We start from the raw sequence: 25,166 nt of genomic DNA on the forward strand, positions 1-25,166 counted from the left end.
CCAATATTGGTGTGTCTATTAGGCAGGTTTTCATGGGTTTTATTGTTGGTTGTTTTGCTTTTGGTGTTTTTTTTTTGTTTGTTTGTTTGTTTAGAATTTGAGGGATGGGAGATAGTAGGATATCACCAATCTTGAACGAACCTAAAAAGGTGACTCAGCACCTGTCCTAAAATTATGGTCTGGGCTGGCACACAGTTTCATACCTCCTTAACTCTTTAACTGCCTGTGTGGATGATGATGGCCGTGGGTGGAATTTCTACCTCTTCACCTCCGAATAATTACCTCAGAATCACTTTGTGGCACTGTTCCTAAATAGGAGCAATAATGGACTCAGCTCATTGCTTTCTTTTCTGTATTCTGTGACATTCTCATCTGGCTGGCTGTGTCTGGCAGCCCCACAATGAGGCTGCACGTGTGTCAGATAGATGGATGATTTCTGCAGTGTCTGCATCTCCACACTGGCCATGAGCCCCTGCTGAACCTTACCTCGGGAATGCTAGCTGCCGTGTCATTGAATTAGAAAGGCACACCTCCCCTTCTAGGAAATGTCTTATTTTTTCCTCAGTACAAAATACCATAATGGAAATAATGGCACACATCAGAGATTTGACTGATTATTCCCTGCACTTTCAACTGCCATATACCTGAATGTGGAGCTGTCTCCTTTATTTTTTCCTTTGTTTCTTGGCTTTGTTATCATTTTTTCAAAGTAATAACAAAAAGCCACTTATACAGGTAGTGATATTTTATATGCTGCAGATACATTTCTACTGTATTTAGTTAAGTGGAATTGACTAAAATCATTTACAGAATATTTTGAATTGAATATTAGAAATAAAATATTTCATTTGTATTACTGTTCATGAATATTTTCTTAATGTTTCTAAATGTGATCTAGCATTTTTATGTCACTCATTTTTTTCATTCTTTTGTTTTCCCATTTTGGTGATTTTTATTTCCTTATCAGGATAAAGACCAGTTCATTTTGAGGAAGACTGCTTTCACTTATATTGGTTTTTGCTGTAGTATGAGAAAAGTTCTGAGCAATGAACAGTTACTGTGCCACAGTGAACCTGTGGTTAGGATTTGTTGAGAATCTCAGTATGTGCCACTTAGGAACACCTGATGGAGGTGGTAGGAGATAGGACGCGAAAGAAAGAATGAGCAAGGATGCCCTGCTGTCTGGATGGACTATGTGGGCATGCAGCTGCTGTCACTGGGGACTCCACATAGGAAGGACACAGTCTGATTTTCTGCTGTCCAGCGTCTTGACGTTGGTAATAATTTGTAAGCAAGAAGACCTTAGTTATTATTCATTTTGTACTAGCAAATTATGCAGTCAATCTTGGAGGTAAAAAGTAGAATTCTTGGCTATTATTATCCTCAATCTTGACCAGGGTGTCACAGGACAGATATTAAGGCAGATATCACGATGTTATAGTGAGCATTAGACATTATGCCACCTTCTCACCATGAAGGGTTAGACAGGCAGTAGCTAGGATAACTGATACTAGAACAAAAGGATTTATGAAGCTATCTCATTTCTTACCAACTTTTGCAATAAAATATTTGGATTTACTTAAGGGCAATATGAATGATAGACACCAGAATTGACTCATGACTGAGACCACTACAGTGTAGTGTGGATTAGATCCAGCTCATACTGGAAAAATGTAGAAGTTAAAGATTGGGTTGAAAGGAGGAATAAAAAGAAGGTCATCTCGTTTGGTGGAACAAATGGTGATACTTGAGAATTGGCTATGTGCCACCTTCAAGAGCACCCTGTTAGAGAATTACTTTCAGTTTTTCAATTTCTATTCTGGGGATCCTTGGGATAAGAAAAGATTCCAAAAGGAGATGTTTGTTGTGAGTAGGAGATAAGTTAAGACACTGAAGACAATCAATGGGCATAATGAATTTATTGGGAATAAGAGTATCGTAAGAGAAACTGACCAAAGTGAATATTTTAGGAGCCTTGGGTCTTAGTTAAGTCTGACTACCAAAAAAACAAAACAAAATGAAACAAATAACAACAACTCCTTTACCATAGATAACATAAATGATAAATGCTTGATTCTTACAGTTGAGAAGACTGCTCAAGCCTGAGTCTGGTGTTTTGGTCTCAGCACAATCAGTGAGTGCTTGTTCCCCTATTCATAGGTGGCTGCTGCTTCACTGGTCGAGAACTAACACTGAGTTTCTTTAGGTTTTTCTTATGAATTATGTTTCTTTATGGACCCTAATTCATGACATGAATTAGGGCTCGTCTAAACCGAATTACATTCTAAAACTCCATCTCTAAATATCATTAGATTGGGACTTATAATCTCTCACAGATGCATGTTCAGTCCGTGCGGCAACCACGAGGGCATTTGTCATCAGCTGTATCTCCTTTCCATGAGCATCAGTGAACTTTACAGCCAGCAGGCATACATCACACAGGCCTCTTGACTGCATACTCAGCAAAACATTGGTCATTCTGAAGTCCATCTGCATGCTGATAGAGATGAGTCGGTGGAACTCAGGCACTGTTGTGAATTCTAGCCTTCAGAAGGAGCCAGCTGCTTGAAGCATTAAGTTGCATGTTTAATAAGGTTTGGGGTTTTCATAGTCATATCAGATTGCACATTCTGATACCTGAGCAGAACATGTGCGTTCCATATAAAATAACAATTGAATCTACTTTTACCTAATAAAGAAGGGGGAAACAGTCTGAGAGCTCCTTCCAAGGCATGGTTTTGTCTCATTTTCCCTTCAATTTTGTTCCGTGATCACTGTGGGTTTACATTGTGCTTGTCAACATATTGGCCATATTCATACTACTCATTCCGTCTTCCAGTATTTTGCAGAAAGTAGGCACAAAATTTTTGGAAATAATAATAAAAAAAGACCAGAGAGTTTAAGATAGTTTTACAAGCTTATACATTATAGGAATAGAATTTAAAGTCATTTTGGCATCCTTCTAAATATTTTTGCTCTGAATTACTAAGCTGACTCTACCTACACCTGGAAGAGTATCATTGCATGCTAGCTATATACTAGGAGGAATGCTAATGGGGTAGCACATATGTCATGTATAACTTAGACAAACAGGAATTAAACTCTTTTTCTATGAGAGATACATTGAAAACCACCTGGCTAATTTTCTCTGTTCGATTCCATATTTGTGCAATTCATTGAGAGAAGAGGGGCAGATATACTAACACATATACATACACACACAGGCAGAGACAGAGAGAATGAACCCATGAAGTTCATCATCATCATGTAGATTTTGGTATGTAATAAAGTATTGGAACAGAAACAGAAATATTATGTAGACATATTCCCCACAAGAGTTTACTATGAGTCTGGAAAGAGAAATGTTCATAACAATCTTATTCACTAATAAACAGCATAATAACATGTCTGTCCCTCACTGTGAGAGAAGCAGACTCTTTTTTTTTACATTTTTAGTACTTTAAAAATAATACCAATCAAAATTCCCACTTCTTCCCCTCCTCCCACTTCCCTCCCGCTTTCCCCTCATACCCTCTTCCCCACCCTCATCCAGTCCTAAGAGAGAGCAAGGCACCCTGCCCTGTGAGAAGTCCAAGGCCCTCCTCACAACATCCAGGCTGAGCAAAGTATGCATCCAAAGAGAATAGGATCCCCAAAAGCCAGTATATGCAGTAGAGACAAATCACAATGCCATTGTCATTGGCCCCTCAGTCTGCCCCAACTGTCAACTACATTCAGAGGGACCAGTTTGATCCCATGCTCATTCATTCCCAGTCCAGCTGTAGTTGGTGTGCTCCCATTAGCTCAGGCACACTATCTCAGTGGGTGAACTCATATTCTCCCTCCTTCTTCTCTTCAGCTGGACCTTGAGAGCTCAGTCCAGTGCTCCGATGTAGGTCTCTGTCTCTGGCTCCATCTGTGGCTGGACGAAGGTTCTGTGGTGATATTCAAGATAGTCATCAGTTTGACTACAGGAGAAGCTAACTCTTTCCTCTTCTTAGAACATTCAAGGAGATCTTCATAGAAAGGACAAGTTATTAATAAACATTTTTAATTCCATATTTTACAAATCAAAAAGAAGTGTTTAGGTTTAGCACTGTAGGAAGAAAGAAAACTTTGTGGACATGAGAATACTGTAACGGATAACGATAAGGTGGTGCTGTGGGGGGGCAGTTAGTCTTCAAGAAAGAGTCTCACAGCTAGAAGAATGCAGCTAGTACTGGTCTGTTGTTGGTGCAGAGACATAAAATCTGCTATGTGAATGGGATCTACAAAGAAGTAAGAGCCCTTTGTGGGTTGGTTCCTTCCTCAGGTAATGAAGCGAGGAAAGTGTGTTTTAGAAACACTTATTTTGGAGAATCAAAGGAAAAAGAGAATTATGGAGCGGGTAATTGATTCATTTGTGGTATGACATATCTCCTTATTAGAAAGGATAGAATTATCTGAAACATACACATACACCATGTGCACTGATGTGTGTGTGTGTGTGTAACTTTTTATAGTGTTGTTGTTTTGGTACTTTTGTCTTATTGTATGACCAGTTTTGTTTGTATCGGCCATTTTGTATCTTTGTATTGACCATTTTTGTTTCATTTTTAAAGAGAGAGAGGAACAGAGCATAAAGTAGAGAAATAGAGAGGATATAGAAAGAGTTGTGGGAGAGGAATTAATTTCATAAAATATTTGTTTATAAAATAATATTTTAAAAAAGAACAAAGCACACGACAAATTTCCAATATCTGTAACACCATAGAGGAAATTAATTACAGCACAAGAAGAACGGATGTTCTGTTAGAAACAGCAGTGACTTATCACTTCAGTGTGTTACACTGCTCTGTGGAGAAAGTGGTGCTGTGTTTCCTATCCTCTCTGTAGTTTTCCATGTGTAACACAATAGTAGTTTGTTTCCTGCTGTTCTTGTCATTTTTGAATATCAGTGAAAATCGCCCAAATACCCTGAACTCTTGTAGGTAAAGGACTTGGATTTAAAATTCCTTATCTTTATTCCTGGAGTTGTAAGGTTTGTTTAAAGTTTATCTTCAGATGGTTTGTGTGAAAATACCTCTATACTATCCATAGAGGGAACAATGAGGCAAAGAGGTGGCTTTTAACTTGTCAACCCCTTTCTCCGAGTTTGGTAAGAAGCTGTGATAGTGTTTTAAGGGGGAGTGCAGGTGCCGGGGATGAGTGGGTGGGGGCAGAGTGAGCAACTTATACGGCACATTTTCCAAATCTCTCACTGACAACGTTCATATTGTGGTTCCTATTTGAAGTGCTGACAGTGCAGTAAGCAAAGCTAGGAATGGCTGATGAACCAGCCAGGAAGAGTCCCATCATCTTCCCCTCTCACAGCCCTCTGTCTAGTGTGTCTCTGACATGAAACAGATCAGCTCACGAGGGGCACAGTCATATTATCTAGGACTTCAGACAAAATTAGTTTAGGTTTGCCATTTTTAATTGCATAACTTTTTGTTAAAACTTTTGTAAAAGTTGATCTTTCTCTGCTGATATGATGACTGATTGAAGAATGCCTATTGAGAGTCTTTGAATACTATTTTTTTTTAACTTCCCTTCATAGCTGCACAAGACTGCTCAGATTTTTGACCATGGAAAGCATGGGAATCACATATTTGCTCCTCTGTATTATCTATTCTCATGAAGTACAATTTATTTGGTGTAATGAAATAGATGTGTAGTTTTAGAATCAGATGTGAGTTTGTGTTCTTCTTTTCAGTAACATTTATTGTTGTTGTTCTGTCTGTTATCTGTCAGTAAATTCTTGTGGATATAATGGACCCAGGGATATTTCTTTTCAAGGATTCATATCTGGAGAAAATGCATGCTGCACCTGAATTGGTAACATACAGTCCATGATTGGCTTTCAATTGCAGTCCTCAACAACTTGACTGGAAGTTTTACTTGTTGAAAGGATGTTCCTGTAAGAAACATCCTCTAATTGCTGAAAATATAGAACTCATCAAATTGAATTCAGTCAAGATATTGATATAAATGCTGCTTGATAAATCTAACAGTGCAAATGGGTGAGCAAATGACCTTGAGGAACTTGAAGACCAATTGATGGGGAGCAGACAATGCAGTTTTTAAGAGATGTGCCATAAGACGTTATAGTAAATGAGTCTCAGGTCTGGGAAGCTTTTGACTGTAAAATTTTATGTCATAATTTTAAGTTAACATCTCTATTGTGACATTGGTATGTCACTGACAATAATATACATTGAAAATAAAAAAAAGTTCTGTTTGGGGTTTTCTGATCATGCTTGAGCCAAACAAAGATCTTAACAATTTACTTGCATTTTTTTCTGCTGTTTTTCCAACAGCACATTATGTTTTTATCTGGGCTACCCTCCAACTCTTAGTACTCCTTCCTCATCCTTCAACATATTGAGATTGCAGGCATGGGGTCACTGTGTCCAGGAAGGTATATACCTGCCATCCTCCTGCCTCAAACTTAGCAAACTAATGCCAACAGTGTTCCATTATGTGGGATGAAAACCTGTGTTAAATTTCATTCTCTGCATTCTTTTTTATATTATACTACCATCTTTCCAAGATCATTTGATGTTTCAATATTTGATTTTAGTAATAATTATTAGGAATAACTAATTCTATGTCTTTATAAAGAAGAAAACAAATCTTTAGTTGCCAAAATTATAATGGCAGAAAAATAATTTAAAAAAAAATTCAGGTTAGAATGAGTTCTATTATGTTATTCTGTTTTATATGTACAAGTTACTTCGTAACTATTAAATATCATATATTTACAGATGTACTATTTTGTTGGAAAGTTTAATAAATTTGTTAAGTATCTACAATATACTCACACTGAACTTTGTGATCGGCATGTAATAACTGATATGAGGTTTTAGCCTTTCAAATTTTGTGATATTCTTAACCCTTCAGAAAATAGATAGGAATAGTATCATAAACTCTAGCTTAGACTTTAGAAGTAATGTTTAAGGCATTTTTAACTCTAGCTCTGAGTTATATTCTATACACTCACACTTCCTCAATTGTAACTCACAGAAATAAATTTGTATTGCTAAGAACATTAGAGATGATTTAGGTTTTCTGGAAAACTACATTAACACATTAATATATTCCCAGAGGTACTTTAGGGTAGAATTAATTAATTGAATGAGTTTCAAAGTATTTTCATCTGATTCTTAATAGCAACAAAATACAATACATTACCATCACAGTCATCAATTCAAAAACAATGCTTGCTAAAACATTTGCTTAGGACTGACAAGATGAATCAGCTGACAAAGGCACTTGCTGCCAAACTAATGCTGTAAGTTCAAAGCTTGAGACCCACAGGATGGAAGGAGAGAGTGGACTCCACAAAGCTGCCTTCTGACCTCCTCATGCACACCTTACAAACCCTCCCACACATGCAATAATAAGTGCAATAAAACTGCTTCGTCTGCTAAGTCTGAGATGGTCAAACCTGTCTGGCAATCCAATTGCCAGAACATAACACCTTGTGGACAACACAGTATTAAATGTATCTGACAGCAGCAAAGTACATAAACCACTCTGCAATCACCAGTTCCTATTTCTTTTTATAATCTTAGAAAACTTGTCTAAAGGTTAGGGTTAGAATTTTGAAATATTTTATCAGGAATTTAATCCTTTAAATATCACATGGTGTCGTAGAATTTTATAGTCACACCACTGGTATTTAACCTTTGCGAAAGGAATACATAATGTAATATTTTGGCTTCTCTACTACTGGGTAGAAAGGATAAAGATTCCAGTGACTTGTGTGCTACAGAGTATGAAACAACTCCTGACTTTGTTTCTAAACCTATTCTGCCATCTCTGCCACACAATCCTTCTTAAAAGCCTCCCCTGACAACTCATGATTCAGTGTTGCTTGCAGACTAGACAATGCCTAGCCACTGTATAGACAGAAATTTCTGTCCCTCCCGATCCCACAGCTGTGCAGTTTCAACAAAACACACAGAGGCTTATAGTAATTATAAGCTGTTTGGCCTATTAGATCAGACTTATTTTTAACTAGCTCTTATAACTTAAATTAACACATAATTCTTATCTATGCTTAGCCACATACATGGGCTTGATACCTTTTTCTCAATGCAGCATTTTCATCTTGCTTCCTCTGCATCTGGGTGGCAACTGTGGACTGAGCCTTTTCTATTCCCAGAATTCTCCTAGTCTGGTCACTCAACCTATACATCTTACCTGTCTCCTAGCCAATCAGCATTTTAATAAGCCAATATAAGTGACAAATCTTTAACGGGTACAAGAGCATTATCCCAAAGAACTCTATGTTGATCTAGAACTTTGCTAGATCTAATGAACTTTCCATAAAAGATTACTTTGAATTGGGGTAACTAAGTAGAGTTTATAAAAACATTGGATTGTTTTGGGATTTCATGCCAAATATTAAAAACCAAAGGAATACTAAATCTTGATGTGTCATGTTGAGGTTATACATACCACCTATTTATCATAACCAAAGTGATGGAATGGGATGAAATACTCGGTTTGCTCAGTGACAGAAAACAACTAATGTTAATATGGAAAGATAAGCTCCAGGTGAGGGCTACAGAGGGCACACTATTGAGAAGTGTTATTTGTAGCCCACATCTACTACTACCCAGGTAGTATGACCAGGTGTATCATGCCTTATAACTTATTTAAGTATGTTAAGCTCAAGTCTCCTTCATCTGTAAGGTATGTGCATTTAAATAGCTCTATTTACTCACAGATGCTAGTAGAAATTATACCTACCTATGTTAAACATTCTATAACTTAAAAATTACCACACTCTAAGATCACTAGCATTTTGTTAGCCACTAATAAGCAAAGAGCTTCACAAAATTATTCCAGGAAAGATATATTAGTGTTTGAATTTTAAAGAGATAATGAAAAATTACTGGTATCAGTATCTATGATAGGTTAGATATTCTTTGGTATTCAAAACAAGTAAAACAAGGCTCTTTGGTATTACCTACTAATCTATCTACTTTTAGACAACACCATCAATATGAAAACCCCAAAACATCCAACCAAAACCTCCTAACAAGTGTCTTACATTTCCACCTGACTATTATGCCAGAGGATTAACACATTTCCCTTCACTAGCAGAAGGCAGGGAATAGTGGAATGGTGTCTTGTTCCTAGAGTAGAATTGAGTGATGAGAAATTAAAGAGATTTTCCTTAATTCTCCATTACTAAAGGTGACACAAAGTAGCTTGATACACTATGAGATCCATGAAGTGTTACAGAAGTAGCTGAGACAGGCTGGAATTCTACAGAGTCCATTTGGTATGGACCAAATGGAAAAAGAGACATATCATCACTCTGGATGACATTGAGAAACAAAGACAGGATGGAATATCTGATTTTCCAGTGGTTGCTAACATTGGTAAAAATGTTGCAAACTAGATGGATTTTCTTCCACCATCTCAAGGCTTTACCACCAAACTGACTGGAGTGTAAACATGGCATTAGAAGAAACAGCAATACTTAAATGCAAGATTACATTTTCTGAAGGACCAAACTTCAAAAGCAGTAAGGAGCTGACATAAAAGTAAAAACTATGTACACTTTCCATTTATGAATTACTCAGCTAAGAATACAATCAGTGGTGGTATGCATGAAGAAATAGATAGAAAAGTTGAGGGGAAGACTACGAGATACAGAAAAATAATGCCTTGAAAGAGAATAAGCATATGTATTGTCTCTGTAGCCAGCGATGCACTAAATGAATTGGAAGTATGTATTGTGTAAAAATGTACTGTGAAATTTTGAGCATAGAGGAATGAACACAAACACTTCTCAAGGTCATGGAACACATTGCTTACAACTAAGAGCCAAGTTTTCTAACAATTGCAATATAAAGTACAGTTTAATGACCGAAGCAAGGGAACAATTCAGTCTGTCTGGAGGCCAAGATCCTTTTCAAATGATTGTGATATTGGCGTTGATTCTTGCTGAATGGATTTTCCAGACTAAAACCAAACCAGAAAAGACAGAGTGTAGGGCTTTGATTTGTTTAAACCTTGGAGTTAGAGAGGAAGATACCTGAAAAATAAAAATACTTTCTATGTAAACCGACCTCATATCTGATGGGATAGTTAAGGAGTTGGGGCTACTTCATACACTAAGAGCTAGAAAATACTTTGAATTTATCATACACTTAAAAGCTCGATCACAAAATTTAATGATAGTTGAGGAAGATGTCAAATAAAACGGGTGTATGGTTCTAAAGACGTATCACTTCAAATGTTTGACACTTTAGATTGCCTGTTCTTTTAATCCTAAGTTCTAACAAAGAATTTTTGTCTCAGCTATTTATTCTAAAACTTTCCATTGGCAAATTTCTAAGCAGTAACTTGCATTCCAAATATTTCTCAGTCATTTTATTCCACCACTCGACTTTAAAATTATTTGACCTTTGTAAGAGATTGCCAACCCTCAAAAAATGTGTTTCTGTAATGAACGACTTCTTTTTCAGACATGTAACCATATAACCATGGTCCATTCACAGTAACTTTCCCCGCAGAGAAAGGGGGCATTCTGTGTCACTGCAAAGCTACTCATTTAAGGTAAATATTATTAACATTAAGAAACTTTACAATCTCAAAAGAAGTTAAACGTATACAGTAATAGCAATAGTCGTAGAGACACATACAGATTTTTGATGCATCCAAATTGTGCAAATAAATCATTTTATTTTGTATGAATTTTTTTTAATTTTCAGACCAATATCCTGAATATTTGCAGCTTCCAAAGGTCAAGTGCATGTCAGCAATTAGCAGACTATTGGTCTGTTTTGGAGCAAAAATTTGCATGGGTCTTTGATACCAGCTTGGAGCTTTCAAAGAATAAGTTGTCTTAGTGTCATGACTTCTTATTTAGTAGTTAGATACTTGGGTAGAATATCCACATTGTAGAAGTAACTCAGCTCAAAGAGTGAGAGACGCTGCTCTCACCAGTGTGTTTTCTCCTGCCAGCTGATTCCACCTGGGTCAGGTCAATCTCAGTGAGAGCATATTTCAGAGCTATGGCGCTGCTTGGCACTGAAAAATTGATCTTGGCTGGACGACCTTTTACTGAATCCTAGAGAAGGATTCAGTATCAAGAACATGTCCACATATTCTCGCAAAAGAGAGATTATTGCTTAAAATATTTAATGATATTTGCCAAATTGTTTGTGTCAGTTGCTTGTATAGTGTCTGATACTCTGGTTCAGCATACTTTAGCCTGTGGGTAAACTCAATATCTTACAGAAATAGACTTCATAAAAATCAGCTGCAGGGTAAATTCAAAAGACAGTGTTCAATGTTTTCTGAATTTAATCAAACTCATGTTATAAGAAATTCATAATATTTATCTGAAAATGGAGATTTTTTTTCATGGTCAAACACTGTTTTTCAAGATCCAAGCAGAGGAAATAGAGAGGATTTGCTTTAGTTTTCAGTTGTAAAAGATTGAACATAAGATAAGAGCCCCATCATACAGGAAAACAACATTTCTGATCTAATGTCAGGGGAGATTTCGGTGATGAATCAGAGATAAAAATATAGTTGTCAGGAAAGCAAAACACAACTCTGATTTTAAAATGGGCCCATTACCATGTGGATACTCCCTTAAGATGCCCTTGGAGCATCAGTATTTCCCCCCGGTCTTCACAAAAGACGGAACATTTATTGAACAGAACAGAACAGAACAGAACATAGAAGATACTATAAACTGGAAGAACAGATATAAACAATAGTTAAGTATCAAATCCTTTTAAAAGTGCTGCTCAGACTCCATGACTTCAACAGTGGTGGGATTACTTTTAAGGAAAATGATCTGATTCTTTATTATCCTTTTCTCCCTCAAAACTCTTATTGGAAATCGACATAAAAGTGAATATATATGCAAACTATTCTCTTTAGAATCATTTTATCTCTGTAAGATCTTTAGAAGTTCAGAAAGCATCTCATAAGCAAATGTCCTATGATATTTATAGGAAGAACTAACGTACTTAAAGTATTTGCTCAGTTGAAGATGGGCTGAGATAGTTTTCTGCTGTCAGGAGCCTTAACTAACCTAAGTGAGGTAAATGAAAGCCTGTGAGGGGTTTGAAGAAGAGGTTGGCATTCTCATGGGGATTCTCTTAAAAACTAAATCCATCATTGAAGAGCCTCTTAGAATTTGGACCATGTATTCCTCACTGTCTATAGTTTTCACACACATACATTAATAGCTAAATATGCTCCCAGCAATTTCAGTGGGCTACAGGAATGATTTTATTGATTTAGAGATAATTGCCTACCAATGTAGACAGAGACTGCTCATTTGTTGTTCCCCAGCCATTCAGACCCAAAGAATCACACAGAAACTATATTAATTACAACACTGTTTGAACTATTAACTCAGGCTTCTTATTGGCTAGCTCTTATATCTTAAAATAACCCATTTCTATTATTCTGTAAATCGCCACTAGGCTGTGGCTTACCAGGTAAGGTTCTAGCAGCCATCTCCTTTGGCTACATGGCATCTCCCTGACTCTGCCTGCTCTCTCTCTATATCTCTTTCAGCCTGACTAGATTGTGCCCTACTATAGGCCAAAACAGCTTCTTTATTCACCAATGGTAATAAAACATATTATATTACAGAGACAAATCTCACATCATACCAGAATGGCTTACTTAAGAGAAAGATTTTTTGAAACAATGGTGGAGCAATTAGTGAAGTGCAGGGGAGGTCCAGTGGCATGTAGCATGTGCAGCAAAGCATGGGATATGTAAAATGAGTTCAAGTGTGCTCTATGCAGCATGAACCAGAGTTAAGAAGAATATAATTACCAACAATATTGGGAAAAGCATACTTAATATTCCTGAGAGCTAACTCAAGAGTGTATATGGCTAAATATTAAAATGTTAAGTTTCTGGGTAATATTTGTAAAGTAAAACATTATATATATATATATATTTAAAAATAACAATGTTGAGTATATTATTAAATTTATGATGGAATAATTGTATTAATGAAATATTAAAGATAACTGGGCAAATTACTTTTATGTGGGTATTTTTTGATGTGCTAGTTATCTACATAAATCATAAATTAACATGCATAATACAGAAAATATTATGGGTATTAAATATGCTTGTGTCATGTTTTTTAATATCATAATTGTGTCATTATCAATATATCTAAGTTGAATTGTAATGACATAATAAAAAATTAAATTATCATCTTATTTTGAGTTTATGATAATTAAATTATTTTTCCCAATAAATATGTTTTAATACAAATGTAAAAATAAAGAAAATGAAATTGCCTCTTATATGGTTCAGAAAGCTATGTTCTTCTAGAATAATCCTTATCAGCTAAAATTGAGTGACTGACAATAATTTAAATGACTCTGAGAGTAATTTTAATTCTAGATTATTTTAATGGCTGAATTTTTAAATTTAATTAAAGAGTAATTGAATTGTATTGCCAATTTGCAAAATAAAATCTTTTCAAAGTTAATACCCAGAGGTCATTCAGATGGCCTTGGAGAATGGTATCACCCCAATGATCCTTCTATGATGTTTATGTAAGGAGAAATTCATACCACAAGAATGGAAAGTCCGACTTTCTCTGTGTCTGGAGGGAATCACCCAGAGATAGCATGCACCTGATCCCTCCCAGCTTTTCTTCCTGGGATCCAGGTAGCCACACCTTAACTAGGTGTGATTGGTTAACAGAGCTTCCCCATCAATGAGGCATTTCCTTGGAGTAAGCAGTATAGAATCAAGAGAACTGATGCTGTGCTTAAGGTGTAGGACAAAGTGGGACAGGGAAAAAATATGCTGTCCCTGACTTGACCTGAGACCTGGGCCAAGGGGAAAAAAAACCCACTGTGACCCTGACTTGAACCCAAGACCAGGGCCAAAGAATTGAACTCCTACAAATCCTTGAGCTTGCTCCAAGATTAGGCCGCAAAATCCTACTAACCCCTGAAAACAAAATCCAACCAATTTCTGAGCATGAATAAAACCAATTCCTGAGTATGAAATCCAACCAATCCCTGAGCTCAACCCAAAGTCTGATCACAGAATTCCACCAAGCTCAGGACCTTCACCAGAGCAGAGCAGAGCTGTAACAACTTTCCCTGGGAAAACTTTTACTTAGCAGAGCAGAGCTATAACACTTCCCTGGAGCTGGAACACTTATACTTGTAGTTTGTAATTTTAGCTGTAACACTATAGCCTGACCAGAGCTGTAACACTTTTGCTTGGGAACCTCCCTTCTCCCCAGAGAAGAGCTATAACACGCCTGTGATAACAGAGCTGCAGTGATTACAATGACTTTGTAGTATTCCTTAGCTCCTGACTGGACTATCAGGATACAGCTCCATGCAAGCTTCAATGCTTATAATGGGTTCTCTTGCATAAGAGACAGAAGCATCCATGTCTTCTGTAGTGATTTACTTTATGTATGCCTTTTGATTTGAGTGCTGTTAAAGAATTAGACATGGGCTGCTATGCTTATGCTGAAGGAATGGGCGCTTATAGGGTTTGGAGTGCCACTGTTCATCAAATGGCTATATCTATCTTTCCTTATGCATGTCTAACAGAGATTCTAGTCATTTTCCTCAGAGATTTTGTCTTTGTCCTACCCAAGCCCATTGTCATGACTAGACAATATGTTTGCTTTTTATAGTATTTGAGAATATAGCAAATCAAATCAATCTCAAATCATTTCTCCATGACACCTCATGCCTCTTTCACTAGTGAACCAGTGTGGATGACAACCCTGTGAATTCTCCCGGTTACCATTTTCATAAAGAAAGGAAAAATTTTGAGCATGTAGACATTAAGCAGAAATTTGTTGAGAAAAGTTAAGGAAGCCCTTAGGAGAGAAATTAGAGTTCTCTATCTCAGAGGAGTGGTTACATTGTAAGTTCTATGCTGGAGTTGTTTAAGAAGGTTTTATGAATATGCATGAGGTGGGTGACATTTTCATAGAGTAATATAACCATTCTTCGCTCTGAGATCACAGTTTCCAATGTCTCCATTTTAAAGTGGTTATTTTCTTAATACTTTAGAAAAGCCCATAAGAGAAAGTGAACCAAAACCACAATACAAATATTATAATAAAATTGAAGTATTTTGAGGCCACATACACTACATTAGTGCACATATGTAAGGAAACAACCTATTGCTTTAGTTGTTGGTATAGTGGCGATGCTTTCCTGCTGTTTCAAGAATGTCTCACTACAAAGGGAACATGACTAGCAACATTCAGCTGCAGTTCTCTTGTTCCTCGTACCTAATTCCTAGATGTACATTTCCTAGATATAGCCTTTTTGGTCCATATATTGCACCTGTATGTATCTTCTGGGCTGAATTTGACACTGAACAACCAGTTGATGTGCTCTTTTCATCTCTCCTATTCCCAGATTTATTAGTCGCCTGTAATTTTTTTGAGTAGGATTGAGGCCTTGCAGGCTTCTCACAGTGTGCTGTGCCATGTTCACTGGTGTCAACTCATATGCAGCTGATGTTTAGGTGATCATCTTGAGGCGACTACAGTTACAGCTTCTGACATCACTAGGAGACACCATCTCATAGCAAACACCCTGATCCTCTTGCTCTAACAATCTTCTGCATTTTGGTAGGTTGTGCTCTAAATCTATCTTAAGATGTTGAAGTTCCATGATGGATTTCATGTATTTTTGTCAGTTAAGATATTTTGTTGTCCTAGGGTTAAGTCATTTGTTGCTGTTTTTTTTTTAATTGAGACTTTATCATGAAGACTAGTCCCAGGGTTTTATACTAGATTGTCAGAATATTCAAACAGGATAAGGGTTTTAAGTATCTTTCAGGATCCCCAGCTTCCAGTTCCACCATTCATCTCTATCTTTTTACAACAGGGCATACAATAACAGAGAATCCTGTAAACAGTCATGCTGTTCTAATTAAAAAAATGAAAAAAATTAACCAATAGAACATATGAGCCCACGATAAATCTTTCCATTTCCTCCCCAACAATGGGTTGATTTTAGATTCTCTGACAGACATTCATTACAAAGTATATTAAAGGATGGTTCAGTGAAATATAGATCATTTTGCACTTGTCAAAAGTACAGATCAGCTTAGAATGGTTTCCTTCCTTCCCAATCTCAGTTCATTTTTCCACCTATCAATTACTTGCTGTGTATTCATAATTAAATTTGTTTTGCAAACAAACCTATGCCTCAGAATTTTCAGAGGAACCCAGGCTAAGAAAATTCTAGATGTTGAATACAAACTCCTCTGTGCCTCCATTTCCTTGTGTCTAAGTGTATATGAGTCCTTATATGATGTGGGAGTCTGCTGTTTTGTGTTGATTTCATTGGTTAAATAAAGAGACTGCCTTGGCCCTTTAAGAGGACAGAAAATTAGGTAGGCGGAGTAAACAGAACAGAATGCTGGGAGAAAAAAAGCTGAATAAGGGAGTCGCCATCGTTCTCCCACTCCGCTGCTCCTATTTCAACACTTATATCTTAGAATTGTTGTAGTCATCCAATGTATTCATATATGAAAAACACAAGAAATATTTCTTGATATCCAGAAGCAAAACTTCAATAAAAGATTTATGTGCTTGTGAACTTTATATTTCCGATTTCTAATGATAGAATTACTCAAGTAGAGACCTATGCTATTGGCTTCCTGACTATATTTTGCTTCATCCAATTATGTTGAGTATAAATTTTGAATCGCTATTGAAATGATACATCAGAGATTTATATAGAGAGACAAATTTTTTAAAGATTTTCTCATAGCCTGTGGACAAGATAAAAAATGAGAATAATGCATATGGAAGTACATATACTGACAAATTATTTACAAAATTATAGAAATGGTGAGTAATAACAAGAAACGTGATTTAGAGCTAGGCAGTGGTGCTGCACGCCTTTAATCCCAGCACTCAGGAGGCAGAGGCAGGCAGATCTCTGTGAGTTCCAGGCCAACCTGGTCTACAAAAGCTTGTTCCAGGACAGGCTCCAAAGCTACAGAGAAACCCTGTCTCAAAAAAAAAAAAGAAAGAAAGAAAGAAAAGAAACATAATTTAATAGCTCATTTTAGATGAAACTAAAACTTGACTGTTTTGAAAGATGTATAGTAGTTCACTGAGATAAGAAGTCAGAGCATTTCAGAAAGTGCAACGGATAAACAGCAGCCCAAATACAGAGGGAAGCACCCATTCGGGAATTAAGCAATATAACAATTTCAAGTGTAAAGAGTAAGATTCTGTTTTTATATGAAGACATTTTGTGAACTATAGAAGAATTTTAGAAAGAAGAAAAAACGCACTCAGTTATGACAGGAGACAGGAGTGGAAACTGGCTATTGAATACTAATTCAATAGTTCTGATTAAAATGGTCTGAATCCATCATGGGGTAGAAATAAAAGAATCAAAAAGAAGCAACTGATCTGAATTTGATTAAGGAACAATGTAATCATACAGACAAATAGATGACAGGTTACTGATATTGGTAGATATTGCATATCTAAATGTATCTAAATGCATACACACACACACACACACACACACACACACACACACACACACACACACTAAGTTGAAGAGTTGTAATCCAGTACAGGACTCAACAGTGCTCTTAGACATTGATTTAGAAATTTACAAAGTGATGAGAATAGTCGATTCCAGGCTTATAACAGGAGGGATCATTGGTGAATTAATGAGTTTGATTTTGAAAGTGCAAAGGTTGAGAGGTCTGTGTGACAGACAAGGGCAAAAATTGGAATTCCGTATAGAGTGGTAAGCAGAAGCATCGTATCTTTGTTAAGAGAAAAGCTAAATGAAAAGAGTAGTTGAGATAAAAATATAACCTACAAAGCATACAAAAAATTATAAAGACTGAGAAAGAGATATATATACATATATATATACATATATATAATGCGTGTGTGTTTGAAAAGATAATATATTGTGTGTATGTAATAACAATAAATGATAACAAAGGTCATGGATTTGAAAGATAGAAAGGTTACATGGAAAGATCTGATGGAGGGTGGAAAGGAAAAGGAAAAATGATGTAATAATATTATAATCTCAAAAAAAATTTAAAAAATGGCTTTAAAAATTCTACTATGTGAGTCATGAATATTTTTAACCTTGAAAAGTCTGTGTATGTTGTTGATATATAATAATATATATGAAAACTGTCTACGGTGTTTTTCCTTTATATTCATTTTTATAATATTCCACAGTGTCAAGAAATTGAATAACTTCAAATTTTTAGTCAATAATTAATTGAATTGCTAGTGAAGAATAAAAAACACAAAGAGGAAGGTATTTCTCACCATGTAATAAAATTAATGTCAGCGCTTACTCTTAGATGTCTCACACTGTAGGATATTAGAGCTATATGAAATGATTTAAGGTAGGTATCATTCTAGCAGACATTATAGAGACCCTTCAGCGTGGATAGTTAAACTGTGATCTGAAAAAGGATAAAGAATCAAACATGCAAAGAATATTCAGTTGCTCTAAACCACACAATTTTATGGAAATGGTTTCTTTCAGTCACAAGGAATGCTAAAAAAAAAAACTATACAATTTAGGGAGCATGATTTTTGCAGCTGGAGCTGTGTTCAAATGCAACATCAGCTTCTTAATCACATATAAGAATTCAGTACTGACCAGAAGACTAAGTGAGAATTAAATCCCTAGGTTTGTGGTTAATTATGAAAATGTCAAATTGCACAGATTATGGAACATAACTGGAGTTCATTAGAATAGCTTGTGGTAGCCATTAGGCTACCAAAATACCTCAATAGTATAGGAAAACATAGATTAATCCTAATACATGAGATTTCATTTCTCAGAGAATAAGCCCTAGCTTTAATTTAGTTCATTTCAGAACTGGAGGGCTAATAAAAAATGAAAATAAATCTTTATGACATTATATATATACATTCTGACTTTTACATTAACAGTATAAAAATAAATGCATTTACTACAGGCCCATGTTCATGGCAGCCAAATTAGGCTGCCCAAAATTAAGAAGTTTCTACATTTTCTTTGTCAATAATAGGATAGGCCAACAAAGTTTTCTATTAATGACATATCAACAAACCAGTGTCCTATTAATGACCCAGGCTGCAGACTTTCTTATTAATGACATGTGAATCCATGAGCTATGGTTTCAAAATAAATTCTTTTCTCATTTAGTGTTCTAGATTTCATCCCCATAACCACACAAATACCGGGAAATAATCAAAGAAATATAACACCAGTGAAATACTGATAAACATGAAGGTGACTCAGAACAAGAGTGTGTGATATTACAATCTTGCCATCTGTCTAGTTTCAATTGATAACAACAGTTTCATTAAAATGCATTAATAACAGTAACCCTTTTAATATGGAGGCTTGCTCAATTGAGTACCAAGACAAGGGACACATAATTCTAGCCTTCAAGAAATTTGCAATCTAATAAACTTTATTTGAAGTCTTTGCGGCCAGTTCTCCCAAAGTTATTAAAAGATGGTGTAGTGTCTTCCAGAATATAAATGACTCAAAATTTTAGAAGTAAGCCAATTAAATTTATTTATATCTTGGTCAGGTAACTGAGATGGTAAAGATGCCAGGTTGAGTTGACTAAATAAATTTGAGGTTTGGAAATAAACAGAGTGGAAGTCCATGGTATAAATAGAGCAAGAGAACACTAGTAAATCTGTTCCTTAGACTGTCCCAGTACAGGGGAATCTACTGCCATACACATTACTATTTGTAATGTAGAATAATATTCACATCTCCATAAATATCTACCAAACCCATCAAGATTAGTTTTTGATATTCCTTTCCATATTATTTTTAATTGTTTTTAGTGAGTTATACATTTTTTTCTGTTCTCCTCTTTTTCTTCCCCTTCCATTGTACCCTCTCCGATGGCCCCCCTCACTCCCAATTTACTCAGAATATCCCGTCTTTTTATCCTTCTTTCGTAGATCCATGTATGTCTCTCTCAGGGTCCTTTTTGTTGGCTAGGTTGTCTGGGGTTGTGGACTCCAGGTTGGTTTTTCTTTGATTTATGTCTAGAAAATGTGGCTGTCATTAATGCTTACAATAATGGGCATTTTAATGCCCCAAAAGAGAGGATATAAAGAGGGCCAGGAACATAAGTATGTTTTGAGTTATGTTTTGAGTATTGGGAATTTGTGACAAAGCCTTTATATCAAAACCTTCCATCATTTTCATTTTTGTGTTCTTGAAGCTGATTATTCTATCTGCAGATGTGTACAATTAGTAGCCTAATATAATGAATTGATAATAAGGACTGGAAAAACACATGTTTGTCAAATGAACAAGGCTTGTAAATGGCACATAATTAAATAAAATTCATTGTTATGATAGGAATACCCACATAAACAATTTATGAGGGAAAATTTAAGAAAAACCTGATATCCAGTGGGTATTTAGTGATGGATCAGTTTTCTGCATGTGTAATAAAATATGCCAGAGGAAAGGAATCTTTTACCATAAGCACTATTTTCTGTGTTTTCAGTAAGTTAAGGGTAATGTTTAGGTTGCATTTTTAGTATGTTTCTAATTCTAATACTTTGTTTTTATCCTTGAGTTTGCAACCATCATTCTGAATTATGTTCAAGAAAAGCCAGACAATTCATAAGTAGATCATGAACAATTATTTTCCTGTTTCTGTCATTGCTACTTTCTCAGCAGGTTATTGCCATCTCATTGCTTTCTTCTTGGATATAGGTTATCTTCTTTCTAAACCAGGTGTTCCCACTCAACTCTGAGTACAGTCAACTCTAGACTGACTATTGGCTAGGCTTCTCATTATTGTTCTCATTGCACATAAAACTTTCATATGAAATGTATATTTTCTCAAGGTTACCTCAGCCCTCCTCATAAAATATATTGGATATCTGCTTCATTGTTTTCAACAGTTTTTCTTATTTTATTTCTGGCCCTTGGATTTTTAGTGACAGAATGAATGGAAAATTACTAAATTATGTGAGACTATGCTTTTGACACACAAACTTCTGATGATCTCCAACCATATGGTTTGGTTTTGTATGGTCCACTGATGAGAGAGAAAGGGGAAACCTGAACTGAGGCTACATCACCACAGCATGTGGAAGGTTTTACTGGACCTTGGTGGTATATGTTGAAAGATCTTGTTGAATATTCAGATGGGAATGGATGGCATAATCAGTCCATTCTACACAAAAACCTCTGCATTTCTGCAGAGTGACATTAAATAATGAATACTATAAAATGGAATTTTCTTGTATAAGCTCTTCAGTTATAAAATAATACATGTTTTTCACAAATAGCTTAAAAATATATAAAAAAGACAAAAGAAGAGAATGAAAATTCTTACCATCCACAACTTACTGCTATTATAAATAAATAATTTTATAAATACATACAAATAATTATATATTATTTTTGCTTGCCAAAGCATTAAAATTGACCTAAAACTTATTTTAGCATCTTAGAAACTATTTCATCTAGATTAGAAATGTTATAAAAGCAATCTCCACTTTTGTAGATTTGTTACAGTTGACCAAGTCTCCATTTTGAATGCTAGCTTTAAATATCTATCATATTTTCTGTGTCAAACCCTTCTAGTTCCCTGCATCCATGTTAATTTTGGACATCCTGGAACAGGTGAAAGTATCATCGGCATTTATCTCCAATACAATGAGCAGGTCATGTGTCTTCACAGAAAACATCTCTTTTTCCCCATTATAAATATACAGGGATTTAACAGTAAATACTCATCATCATGGTCTTAGACATGTAACAACAGGAGAAAACAGAAACTTCAAACCCTTTGGCAATCTATTCTTCCTTTGAAGTCTGGAATCTTGTTTGTGATAGGATAATTGGTCAGTATTCTACATTCTCTACATTCATTTATTAGTGAAACATTATTTAAGGCATTTTGAACTGTAGAAGCATAGTTGCTCATTTTATGTGTTTTGTATCTGTGTCTAATATATTTCATTTGATAGATACAATTCATTGTGTAGCTATATTCTGAAAACAAATCCATCACTTAGAAAGTATTTTTCTGATCTTTCACAGTCTTTTTTTATTTTCTGAGACAGAGCTTCTCTTGGAAGCCCTGACTGTCCTGGAATCTGCACTACAGAGCAGGCTGGCCTTGACCTCAGAGAGATTTGCCTGCCTCTGCTTCCCAAGTGTTGGGATTAAAGGCATGCACCACTGCTGCCCAGTAATCTTCAACAGTTTACTTTAGTCTCTTTAAAATTTATGCAAATTACCTTTATCTATCTATCTATCTATCTATCTATCTATCTATCTATCTATCTATCTATCTATCGATTAATCGATTTATCTATTTATTTATCTATTTATTTTTTTGCTTATGTGTGGAGATGTACACAAATTACTTTTATCTATCTATCCATTGATTAATTAATTAATTTATTTATCTATTTGCTTATGTGTGGAGATGTACATGCATGCATGCGTGTGAGTACCATGGTATGCATGTGGAGACCACTAGCTGAGCCAAATCATGAGCTGTTTTCTGTTGACTGAGGTTTCTGTCCTGCCCAGTTCCCACAGCCCTTAAGTCCCAAAGATATCACACAGAGGTCTACATTACTTATAAACTGATTGGCCCATTAGTTTAGGCTTCTTATTAACTCTTATAACTTATATTAGCCCATTATTCTTGTGAGGCAATCACATATCGCTTCTTCTGTGGCTGAGCCAGGACTGCTGAGGACTGGGGTTTCCTCTTCCCAGAATTCTGTTCTCATTGACCCACCTCTACTTCCTGTCTGGTTGTCCAGCCCATACTTCCTGTATGACTACTGGCCAATCAGCATTTATTTAAAATATAATTGACAGAATATAGATATTTGTTCCACACCAGTTTTCCCTTGAATTTAAAAATTAAAGGATAGATATTAATAATTTTCTTATCAATTTAGCCATTCAACCTTTTTCTGCATAGTCTATCTAATATGCTTACCTGCCTTCTTATGTTTTCACCAAATCTTTAATCTTTTTTTTGATACAGTCAAATTGAGAATCTTTCAAGTTTTGGTCATTTTGATTTACTTAATTTCTGTAGTATTTTTATTTCACCAAACTACTCACTAAGAAAATTTGCACATATAGTTTTTAATGACAGTTATATACTGTATTTTGATCACCTTATTATATATTAATTATTATACCTTTGGGGGAATTGATCATGCTTCTAGGCAGGTATGTTCTGATATTTCTTTTGAGTAATGGAATGAATCAGGAAAATCTGGAGATCTAAAGTCAGCAACAGGGTTAAAATGTGTAGAAACACCTGATGACTTTGCAATAAGCAAATGAGAACAGAAGTCACTTCATAATTTTTGGTAAACAATGCTATCATATATTCATTTTTAAAGTATTGTGCTGTATTTGGGAAAAAATTAAATTTAAGTTAACATCACTAAGAACAGATGGAATATCTTATATCTAATTTAAATCATAAACCATTAAGCCAGGAAAAGGAAAGTAAGAAGGTTTCCTTTAGTCAGATACAAACAGTTTTAAATAAAGATGTACAAGTGGTGACTGGCACATATCACAGTGAGAATTCCCCTGACTGTTCTGGATTGTGGGGCTCTCATGTACAACTTTCCAGGATAGATGAAAAATTCCCTAGACAGATATTAGGTTTGAGTTTTCACTCCTAAGGAAAAATTCGGTAGGCTCTTAATAGTAGAAGGAAACCTTAAGGAAACAATCACAAATTGATGTAATTAAATTCCCTTCCCTAAGGAAAAGAATTGAAATGTTAGCAAGACTTTGAAATTTAGTCTTGAGAGTTAATTGTGTTGAACTTCCAAATCACAAAGATGAATTTGGGTCATCTCTTACAGGGTAGAATGATGAAAAGTTGGGTACTGTAGGTCTGTTGAGAACCTTCTGTTCTAGCAGTGACAAGCCTATTGTACTCACAGTTTCTGACATTGCCTGCATAAGACCAGGACAAGACCAAGCCAAACCAAATTCCAGCACAAATGACTGGGTGTTCGTGAGAACCTCGTGGAGGAGTTTTGGTAATTAACTGCTTCTAGAGGAGGGGCAGTCAGTTTTCTTCAAGAGTGTGGCTCCTGGTAGCTTTCACATGCTTCAGTGGATGGACCTATACCCCTTCTTATACCAGCAACACCCATGAGCTCAGTCGATTACTTAAAAACATTTTTGACATAATATTGGGAGAGGTATTTAGTGAAGAAAGTTAGTGGGGAATGAAAGGGGCATATGTTCTGAAAATTATCAAAATACATTGTATACATGTGTAATTCTCATAGAAAGTTAGAAAGAAATTAAAGAGGAAGTTTAATACCATAAACATACCTGATGCTTATTTTCTCAGTCAATTACTACTAGGATATTTGAAAATCAATGATTTAATGATAAAAATACATTTCTAACATCCAGAAAATAAGTAGTCTTGGAGGATTGCATTTTCAGAGAAGTATGAGAGATATGATTCTATTGTTAGTTGCACTTTGTCATTTATGTACTCTGCAGGAGTACATTGGAGCCCTAGTGTGCAAAAGGCATCAACCACCTGTCATCCACAGGGTCTTTTCTTGTGAGCTTGCATTTTAAAAATGTACGTATTAATAATAATACATTTGACTTTATCTGAAAGGCAAAGTATAAACACACACAAACACACACCACACATACACACGCGCATACACACACACAGACAAAAGAAAGGAAACTTGACTTTTAATCTGGTCTATGAAAAAGCAATAGGGCATATTTCTTTTAACCATAAGCTAATAAATCTTCTGATGTTTCTTTTTTCTTATCTGCCATTTAGTTAAACTTTAAAAAATTGCAGCTAGAATATGAAGTTCATGATTGCTCAATGGAATGCTTTTTTAGGTGACTGTGTTGACTGATGTATTCTGTAACATTCCTTTCTTAACTGATTTTACTCACACTTTCCAAATGGTTCCCAGAGGATGTGTGACTCAAGTCTTGGACCTTTCTGAAGTTTCATATTTACACCATCAAGTACATCTAAGAGTATCAAATGCATACAAAAGGAGTATCAAATGCAAGACTAAAATACCTCAACATGAGCCTGCTATCATCTTTCATTCTTTG

Source organism: Microtus ochrogaster, chromosome 2 (genome assembly GCF_000317375.1).
Source record: "Microtus ochrogaster isolate Prairie Vole_2 chromosome 2, MicOch1.0, whole genome shotgun sequence".
NCBI classification, from domain to species: Eukaryota; Metazoa; Chordata; class Mammalia; order Rodentia; family Cricetidae; genus Microtus; species Microtus ochrogaster.